Source organism: Lygodium microphyllum, chromosome 16 (genome assembly GCF_053477565.2).
Source record: "Lygodium microphyllum isolate KBCC chromosome 16, Lygodium_microphyllum_v1.1.10, whole genome shotgun sequence".
Taxonomy (NCBI): domain Eukaryota; kingdom Viridiplantae; phylum Streptophyta; class Polypodiopsida; order Schizaeales; family Lygodiaceae; genus Lygodium; species Lygodium microphyllum.
Window position 1 is genome coordinate 148,566,289 of NC_141150.1, and position 10,000 is coordinate 148,576,288.

Consider the following 10,000-nt stretch of genomic DNA (forward strand, 5'->3'; position numbering starts at 1 on the left):
CTCAAAAATCCCCCCCCCCCCTCAACACACACCACACCACCCCTCCCCTTCCCCCCCTCCAAATTTCGCCCCCCCCTCAACACACACCACCCCACCCCTCCCCCCCCCGCCCCCAAAAAATTCGCCCCCCCCCCAACACACACCACCCCACCCCCCCCCCCAACACACACCACACAACCCCTCCCCCCCCCCTCAAAAATTCCCCGCCCCCCCCTCAACACACACCACACCACCCCTCCCCCCCCCCCTCAAAAATCCCCCCCCCCCCTCAACACACACCACACCACACCACCCCTCCCCCCCCCCTCCAAATTTTGCCCCCCCCCCCCCCCAAAAAAAAATTGGGCCCCCCTCTCAACACACACCACACCACACCACCCCTCCCCCCCCCTCCAAAATTCGCCCCCCCCCCCCTTCAACACACACCACCCCACCCCCCCCCTCAACACACACCACACCACCCCTCCCCCCCCCCCTCAACACACACCACACCACCCCTCCCCTTCCCCCCCTCGAAATTTCGCCCCCCCCTCAACACACACCACCCCACCCCTCCCCCCCCCGCCCCAAAAATTCGCCCCCCCTCCAAATTTTGCCCCTTCCCCCCCCCAAAAATTCGCCTCCCCCCTCAACACACACCACACCACACCACCGCTCCCCCCCCTCCAAAATTCGCCCCCCCCCCCCAAAAAATTTCCCACCCCTCCCCCCTCAACACACACCACCCCACCCCCCCCCCCCCCAACACACACCACACCACCCCTCCCCCCCCCCTCAACACACACCACCCCACCCCTCCCCCCCCCCCCCCCCCCCCGCCCCCAAAAAATTCGCCCCCCCCCCCCCCCCCAACACACACCACTCCACCCCCCCCCCCAAAAAAATTCGGCCACCCCCCTCAACACACACCACACCACACCACACCACCCCTCCCCCCCCCCAAAAATTCGCCCCCCCCCCCCTCAATACACACCTCCCCACCCTTCCCCCCCCCCCCTCAACACACACCACACCACACCACACCACACCACCCCTCCCCTTCCCCCCCTCCAAATTTCGCGCCCCCCCCTCAACACACCCCACCCCACCCCTCCCCCCCCCTCCAAATTTCGCCCCTTCTCCCCCCCAAAAATTCGCCCCCCCCCTCAACACACACCACACCACACCACCCCTCCCCCCCCCTCAAAAATTCCCCCCCCCCTCAACACACAAAACACCACCCCTCCCCCCCCCCTCCAAATTTTGCCCCCCCCCCAAAAAATTGGCCCCCCCCTCAACACACACCACACCACACCACCCCTCCCCCCCCTCCAAAATTCGCCCCTCACCCCCCTCAACACACACCACCCCACACCTCCCCTCCCCCCCCCAAAAATTCCCCCCCCCCCCCCCCCCCCAAAAATTCCCCCCCCCCCCCCCCCCCAACACACACCACCACATCCCCCCCCCCTCAACACACACCACACCACCCCTCCCCCCCCCTCAAAAATCCCCCCCCCCCCCCTCAACACACAAAACACCACCCCTCCCCCCCCCCCCTCAAAAATCCCCCCCCCCCCTCAAAAATCCCCCCCCCCCAACACACACCACACGACACCACCCCTCCCCCCCCCCCCTCCAAATTTTGCCCCCCCCCCTCCCCTCCCCCCCCCCCTCCAAATTTTGCCCCCCCCCCTCCCCTCCCCCCCCCCCCCTCCAAATTTTGCCCCCCCCCCCCCCCCAAAAATTCGCACCCCCCCCCTCAATACACACCTCCCCACCCCCCCCCTCAATACACACCTCCCCACCCCCCCCCTCAACAAACACCACACCACCCCTCCCCCCCCCTCAAAAATCCCCCCCCCCCTCAACACACACCACACCACACCACCCCTCCCCCCCCCCCCAAAAATTCCCCCCCCCCCCTCAACACACACCACCCCACCCCCCCCCTCAAAAATTCCCCGCCCCCCCCTCAACACACACCACACCACCCCACCCCCCCCCTCAAAAATCCCCTCCCCCCTCAACACACACCACACCACACCACCCCTCCCCCCCCCCCCCTCAACACACACCACACCACACCACCCCTCCCCCCCCCCCTCCAAATTTTGCCCCCCCCCCCCCCCCTCAACACACACCACACCACACCACCCCTCCCCCCCCCCCTCAAAAATCCCCCCCCCCCCAACACACACCACACCACCCCTCCCCTTCCCCCCCTCGAAATTTCGCCCCCCACTCAACACACACCACCCCACCCCTCCCCCCCCGCCCCCAAAAAATTCGCCCCCCCCCCAACACACACCACCCCACCCCCCCCCCCCCAACACACACCACACAACCCTTCCCCCCCCCCTCAAAAATTCCCCGCCCCCCCCTCAACACACACCACACCACCCCTCCCCCCCCCCCCTCAAAAATCCCCCCCCCCCCTCAACACACACCACACCACACCACCCCTCCCCCCCCCCCTCCAAATTTTGCCCCCCCCCCCCCCCCCCAAAAAAAAATTGGGCCCCCCTCTCAACACACACCACACCACACCACCCCTCCCCCCCCCTCCAAAATTCGCCCCCCCCCCCCCCCCCTTCAACACACACCACCCCACCCCCCCCCTCAACACACACCACACCACCCCTCCCCCCCCCCCTCAACACACACCACACCACCCCTCCCCTTCCCCCCCTCGAAATTTCGCCCCCCCCTCAACACACACCACCCCACCCCTCGCCCCCCCGCCCCAAAAATTCGCCCCCCCTCCAAATTTTGCCCCTTCCCCCCCCCAAAAATTCGCCTCCCCCCTCAACACACACCACACCACACCACCGCTCCCCCCCCCTCCAAAATTCGCCCCCCCCCCCCCCCAAAAATTTCCCACCCCTCCCCCCTCAACACACACCACCCCACCCCCCCCCCCCAACACACACCACACCACCCCTCCCCCCCCCTCAACACACACCACCCCACCCCTCCCCCCCCCCCCCCGCCCCCAAAAAATTCGCCCCCCCCCCCCCCAACACACACCACTCCACCCCCCCCCCCCCCCAAAAAAATTCGGCCACCCCCCTCAACACACACCACACCACACCACACCACCCCTCCCCCCCCCCAAAAATTCGCCCCCCCCCCCTCAATACACACCTCCCCACCCTTCCCCCCCCCCCCTCAACACACACCACACCACACCACACCACCCCTCCCCTTCCCCCCCTCCAAATTTCGCCCCCCCCTCAACACACACCACCCCACCCCTCCCCCCCCCCCTCCAAATTTCGCCCCTTCTCCCCCCCAAAAATTCGACCCCCCCCTCAACACACACCACACCACACCACCCATCCCCCCCCCCCACCCCCCTCAACACACACCACCCCACCCCCCCCCCCAACACACACCACACCACCCCTCCCCCCCCCTCAAAAATTCCCCCCCCCCCCCCCCCTCAACACACAAAACACCACCCCTCCCCCCCCCCCTCCAAATTTTGCCCCCCCCCCCAAAAAATTGGCCCCCCCCTCAACACACACCACACCACACCACCCCTCCCCCCCCTCCAAAATTCGCCCCTCACCCCCCTCAACACACACCACCCCACACCTCCCCTCCCCCCCCCCAAAAATTCCCCCCCCCCCCCCCCCAAAATTTCCCCCCCCCCCCCCCCAACACACACCACCACATCCCCCCCCCCTCAACACACACCACACCACCCCTCCCCCCCCCTCAAAAATCCCCCCCCCCCCCCCCCTCAACACACAAAACACCACCCCTCCCCCCCCCCCTCAAAAATCCCCCCCCCCCAACACACACCACCCCTCCCCCCCCCCCCTCCAAATTTTGCCCCCCCCCTCCCCTCCCCCCCCCCCTCCAAATTTTGCCCCCCCCCCCCCCCCCCCCCAAAAATTCGCACCCCTCCCCCTCAATACACACCTCCCCACCCCCCCCTCAACAAACACCACACCACCCCTCCCCCCCCCTCAAAAATCCCCCCCCCCCTCAATACACACCACACCACACCACCCCTCCCCCCCCCCCCCCAAAAATTCCCCCCCCCCCCCCCTCAACACACACCACCCCACCCCCCCCCCCCCCTAAAAAATCCCCTCCCCCCTCAACACACACCACACCACACCACCCCTCCCCCCCCTCCCCCCTCAACACACACCACACCACACCACCCCTCCCCCCCCGCCCTCCAAATTTTGCCCCCCCCCCCCCCCCCTCAACACACACCACACCACCCCTCCCCCCCCCCCCTCAAAAATCCCCCCCCCCCCAACACACACCACACCACCCCTCCCCTTCCCCCCCTCGAAATTTCGCCCCCCCCTCAACACACACCACCCCACCCCTCCCCCCCCGCCCCAAAAATTCACCCCCCCTCCAAATTTTGCCCCTTCCCCCCCCCAAAAATTCGCCCCCCCCCTCAACACACACCACACCACACCACCGCTCCCCCCCCCCCTCCAAAATTCGCCCCCCCCCCCCAAAATTTCCCACCCCTTCCCCCTCAACACACACCACCCCACCCCCCCCCCCCCCCCAACACACACCACACCACCCCTCCCCCCCCCTCAACACACACCACACCACCCCTCCCCTTCCCCCCCACCAAATTCCGCCCCCCCCTCAACACACACCACCCCACCCCTCCCCCCCCCCCCCCCCCCCCCCCCCCGCCCCCAAAAAAATCGCCCCCCCCCCCCAACACACACCACCCCACCCCCCCCCCCCCCCAAAAAAATTCGGCCACCCCCCTCAACACACACCACACCACACCACACCACCCCTCCCCTTCCCCCCCTCCAAATTTCGCCTTCCCCTCAACACACACCACCCCACCCCTCCCCCCCCCCAAAAAATTCGCCCCCCCGTCCAAATTTCGCCCCTTCCCCCCCCCAAAAATTCGCCCCCCCCCTTCAACACACACCACGCCATACCACCCCTCCCCACCCCCGCCCCCCCCTCAACACACACCACCCCACACCACCCCTCCCCCCCCCCCCCTCAACACACACCACACCACCCCTCTCCGCCCCTCAAGAATCCCCCCCCCCCCCCCTCAACACACACCACTCCACCCCTCCCCTTCCCCCCCTTCAAATTTCGCTCCCCCCCTCAACACACACCACCCCACCCCTCCCCCGCCCCTGCCCCCAAAAAATTCGCCCCCCCCCCCCCAACACACACCACCCCACCCCCCCTCAACACACAAAACACCACCCCTCCCCCCCCCCCCTCCACGTGGCGTCATGGAGGGCGTCATGGAGGGTGGGTGGGTGTGTTAAGGGGAGGGGAGCACGTCGCGTCGTGTCAGGCCATGGGGCGCGGGGGGGGGGGGGGGGGGGGGGCATTGCGTTGGGTGGGTGTGTGTGTTAAGGGGAGGGTGGCACATCGCATCGTGTCGTGTCATGGGGGGGCGGGGAGGGGGGGGATGCGCGTCGCATCGTGTCATGTCATCGGGGGGGGGGGGGGGGGGGGTGCGTCGCATCATGTCGTGTCGTGGGTGGGGGGGCTGGGGTGGGGATGTCATGGGGGGGGGGGGGCGCGGCACGTCGCGACATGGTGTGGTGTGTGTTGAGGGGGGAAGGGGGGGGCGCGTCGTGTCGTGTCGTGTCATGGCGGGGCGCGTCGCGTCGCATCGTGTCATGGGGGCTGGGGGGGATGTCATGGGGGGGCCGAATTTTTGAGGGGGGGGAGGGGGGGGGGTGGTGTGTGTTGAGGGGGGAGGCGAATTTTTGAGGGGGGGACGTCATGGGGGGGGCGCATCGCGTCGTGTCGTGTCATGGGGGATGGGGGGATGTCATGGGGGGGGGAGGGGGGTTGTCATGTTATGTTGGGGAGGGGGCGCGTCGCGTCATGTCGGGGCATGGTGGGGGGGAGGGGGCATCGCGACACCCCGCGTCACCCCCCACGACACGGCACACCCCCCCACCCCACCCCACCGCACCCCCCTACGACGCGGCGCCTTCCCCCCACCCCACCTCGAAAAACCCCGCTCCATCCACAGCACCCCACCACTCCTCCAAAAACCAGGCTCGACCCACCGTGCCCCGCCTCACTCCCCCACGACACGGCGCACCCTCCACCCCACCGCACCCCCCCACGATGCCCCCCGCACCCCACCTCCAGAAACCCCGCTCCCTCCACACCACCCCACCACGCCTCCGAAAACCACGCTCGACCCACCCCACCTCGCGTGAGCCCCCCCACGACACGGCACACCCCCCACACCCCACCGCACCCCCCCACGACACGGCGCACCCCCCCACCCCCCCTCACCCCACGTCGAAAAACCCCGCTCGACCCACCCAACCCCGCGTCACTCCCCCATGACACGGCACACCCCCCCACCCCACCGCACCCCCCACGACGCCCCCCCCCCCCCCGCACCCCACCTCGAAAAACCCCGCTCCCTCCACGCCACACCACAAATGCCTCCGAAAACCCCGCTCGACCCACCCCACCCCGCGTCACCCCCCCACGACATGGCGCACCCCCCACCCCACCGCACCCCCCATCGACGCCGCCCCGCACCCCACCTCGAAAAACCCCGCTCCCTCCATACCACCCCACCACGCCTCCGAAAACCCCGCTCGACCCACCCCACCTCGCGTCAGTCCCCCACGACACGGCACACCCCCCACACCCCACCTCCGAAAACCCCGCTCCACCCACCCCACCTCGCGTCAGCCCCCCACGACACGGCACACCCCCCACACCCCACCGCACCCCCCCACGACGCGGCGCATATCCCCCCCCCCCCCGCACCCCACCTCGAAAAACCCCACTCGACCCACCCAACCCCGCGTCACTCCCCCAGGACACGGCGCACCCCCCCACGACGCGGCGCATATCCCCCCCCCCCCCCCCCCCCCGCACCCCACCTCGAAAAACCCCGCTCGACCCACCCCACCCCGCGTCACCCCCCCACGACACGGCGCACCCCCCCACCCCACCGCACCCCCCCACGACGCCCCCCCCGCACCCCACCTCGAAAAACCCCGCTCCCTCCACGCCACACCACCACGCCTCCGAAAACCCCGCTCGACCCACCCCACCCCGCGTCTCCCCCCCACGACACGGCGCACCCCCCCACCCCACCGCACCCCCCCACGACGCCCCCCCGCACCCCACCTCGAAAAACCGCGCTCCCTCCACAGCACCCCACCTCTCCTCCAAAAACCCCGCTCGACCACCCCCACCCCGCGTCACCCCCCACGACGCCCCCCCGCACCCCCCCTCGAAAAACCCCGCTCCCTCCACAGCACCCCACCACGCCTCCGAAAACCCCGCTCGACCCACCCCACCCCGCGTCACTCCCCCATGACACGGCGCACCCCCCCACCCCACCGCACCCCCCCACGACGCCCCCCCGCACCCCACCTCGAAAAACCGCGCTCCCTCCACAGCACCCCACCTCTCCTCCCAAAACCCCGCTCGACCACCCCCACCCCGCGTCACCCCCCACGACGCCCCCCCGCACCCCACCTCGAAAAACCCCGCTCCCTCCACAGCACCCCACCTCTCCTCCAAAAACCCCGCTTGACCACCCCAACCCCGCGTCACTCCCCCATGACACGGCGCACCCCCCCACCCCACCGCACCCCCCCACGACGCCCCCCCGCACCCCACCTCGAAAAACCGCGCTCCCTCCACAGCACCCCACCTCTCCTCCCAAAACCCCGCTCGACCACCCCCACCCCGCGTCACCCCCCACGACGCCCCCCCGCACCCCACCTCGAAAAACCCCGCTCCCTCCACAGCACCCCACCTCTCCTCCAAAAACCCCGCTTGACCACCCCAACCCCGCGTCACTCCCCCATGACACGGCGCACCCCCCCACGACGCCCCCCCCCGCACCCCACCTCGAAAAACCCCGCTCCCTCCACACCACCCCGCCACGCCTCCAAAAAACCGCGCTCGACCCACCCCACCCCGCGTCACGGCGCACCCCCCACCCCACCGCACCCCCCCACGACGCCCCCCCCCACCCCACCTCGAAAAACCGCGCTCCATCCACAGCACCCCACCTCTCCTCCAAAAACCCCGCTCGACCCACCCCACCCCGCGTCACCCCCCCACGACACGGCGCACCCCCCCACCCCACCGCACCCCCCCACGACGCCCCCCCGCACCCCACCTCGAAAAACCCCGCTGCCTCCACGCCACACCACCACGCCTCCGAAACCCCGCTCGACCCGCGTCACCCCCCCACGACACGGCGCACCCCCCCACGACGCCCCCCCGCACCCCACCTCGAAAAACCCCGCTCCCTCCACAGCACCCCGCCACGCCTCCGAAAACCCCGCTCGACCCACCCCACCCCGCGTCACCCGCCACGACACGGCGCACCCCCCCACAACGCCCCCCCCCCCCCCCCCCCCCGCACCCACCTCGAAAAACCCCGCTCCCTCCACGCCTCCGAAAACCCCGCTCGACCCACCCCACCCCGCGTCACCCCCCCCACGACACGGCGCACCCCCGCACCCCACCTCGAAAAACCCCGCTCCCTCCACAGCACCCCGCCACGCCTCCGAAAACCCCGCTCGACCCACCCCACCCCGCGTCACCCCCCACGACACGGCGCACCCCCCCACCCCACCGCACCCCCCACGACGCCCCCCCCGCACCCCACCTCGAAAAACCCCGCTCCCTCCAGGCCTCCGAAAACCCCGCTCGACCCACCCCACCCCGCGTCACCCCCCCACGACGCCCCCGCGCACCCCGCCTCGGAAAACCCGCTGCATCCACACCACCCCACCCCACCTCGAAAAACCCGCTGCATCCACACCACCCCACCCCGCGTCACGGCACACCCCACCGCACCCCCCCTCGACGCGGCGCATCCCCCCCGCACCCCACCTCGAAAAACCCCGCTCCATCCACACGACCCCGCCACGCCTCCAAAAACCCCGCTCGACCCAGCCCACCCCGCGTCACCCCCCCACGACACGGCGCACCCTCCACCCCACCGCACCCCCCGACGACGCGGCGTATCCCCCGCGCACCCCACCTCCAAAAACCCCGCTCGACCCACGGCACGTCACCTCACCCCCCCACGACATGGCACACCCTCCCTCCTAAGAAATCCCGCTCCGCTATGACACGGCACACACACCCCACTGCACACGACCCCCTCCCGCGACACGGAACCTTCCACCCCCCGACGGACCTCCTCAAGAAACCCCCCCACGACATGGCACCCCCCCGCGACATGGCACACCCTCCCTCCTCAGAAATCCCCGCTCCAACAACCCGCCCGCGCAACATGGCACGCCCTCCCTCCTCGGAAAAACCCCGCTCCACCGAACCCCCCCACAACATGGCACACCCTCCGCTCCCAAAATACCTCGCATCTTGAGGAGGGGGTTATCACGTGAGAGCGAGGCAGAGGGAGGGGCCAGGCACGACGTACGCAAAGACAATCGCGACGAGGAGAGGAGGCGCCGCGTCATGGCAAGGCGAGGGGGTTTCCTACCACGATGTCAGCGTTGGAGAGTCGAGACGTGATCCGAGGGGATTTCCATGCCACGGTCTCGAAACAAGCATGCAAAAGGGTGCAGCACCAGGACTTCCCGGGAGGTCACCCATCCCAGTACTGTTCTGGCCCAAGCGCGCTTAACTGCGGAGTTCTGATGGGATCCGGTGTATTAGCGCTGGTGTGACCGCACCACAAACACAAAGGAATTCCAAAGAGCTCTTGTATACTCGGAAAGTGGCACGAGAGAGCTCCAGAGCGAGGCATGGCGGCATGCCATGCCGCTCATGCCACGGAGGACGCGACTAAACGCGAACCCTAAACCCCGCGCACATGGAGGCGACGCACAAAAGATTGAATGCCGCCGTCGCGTGCCATTTCTAACACGAAGGGCAAGCATCCACGTGAAGAGCACCCCGTGCACACATAGGCGACGACGTAGAAAAGATCGAGCCGCAGAATACGTGCCACGGAGGACACGCGCCCACGGCATGCCACAAGGCGGTGGGGGAGAGGGGGGCATGCCATTCATACCACGAG

At 69.2% G+C, this 10,000-nt stretch overlaps 1 non-coding gene across 1 annotated transcript; it reads right to left on the minus strand.

Moving 5' to 3' along the window:
- Positions 1 to 9,536: 9,536 nt before the first annotated feature.
- On the minus strand, positions 9,537 to 9,655 carry LOC148024055 (5S ribosomal RNA). Its single transcript, XR_015694069.1, has one exon. It is a non-coding gene; the product is annotated as a 5S ribosomal RNA (ribosomal RNA).
- Between the last annotated feature and the right edge of the window lie 345 nt (positions 9,656 to 10,000).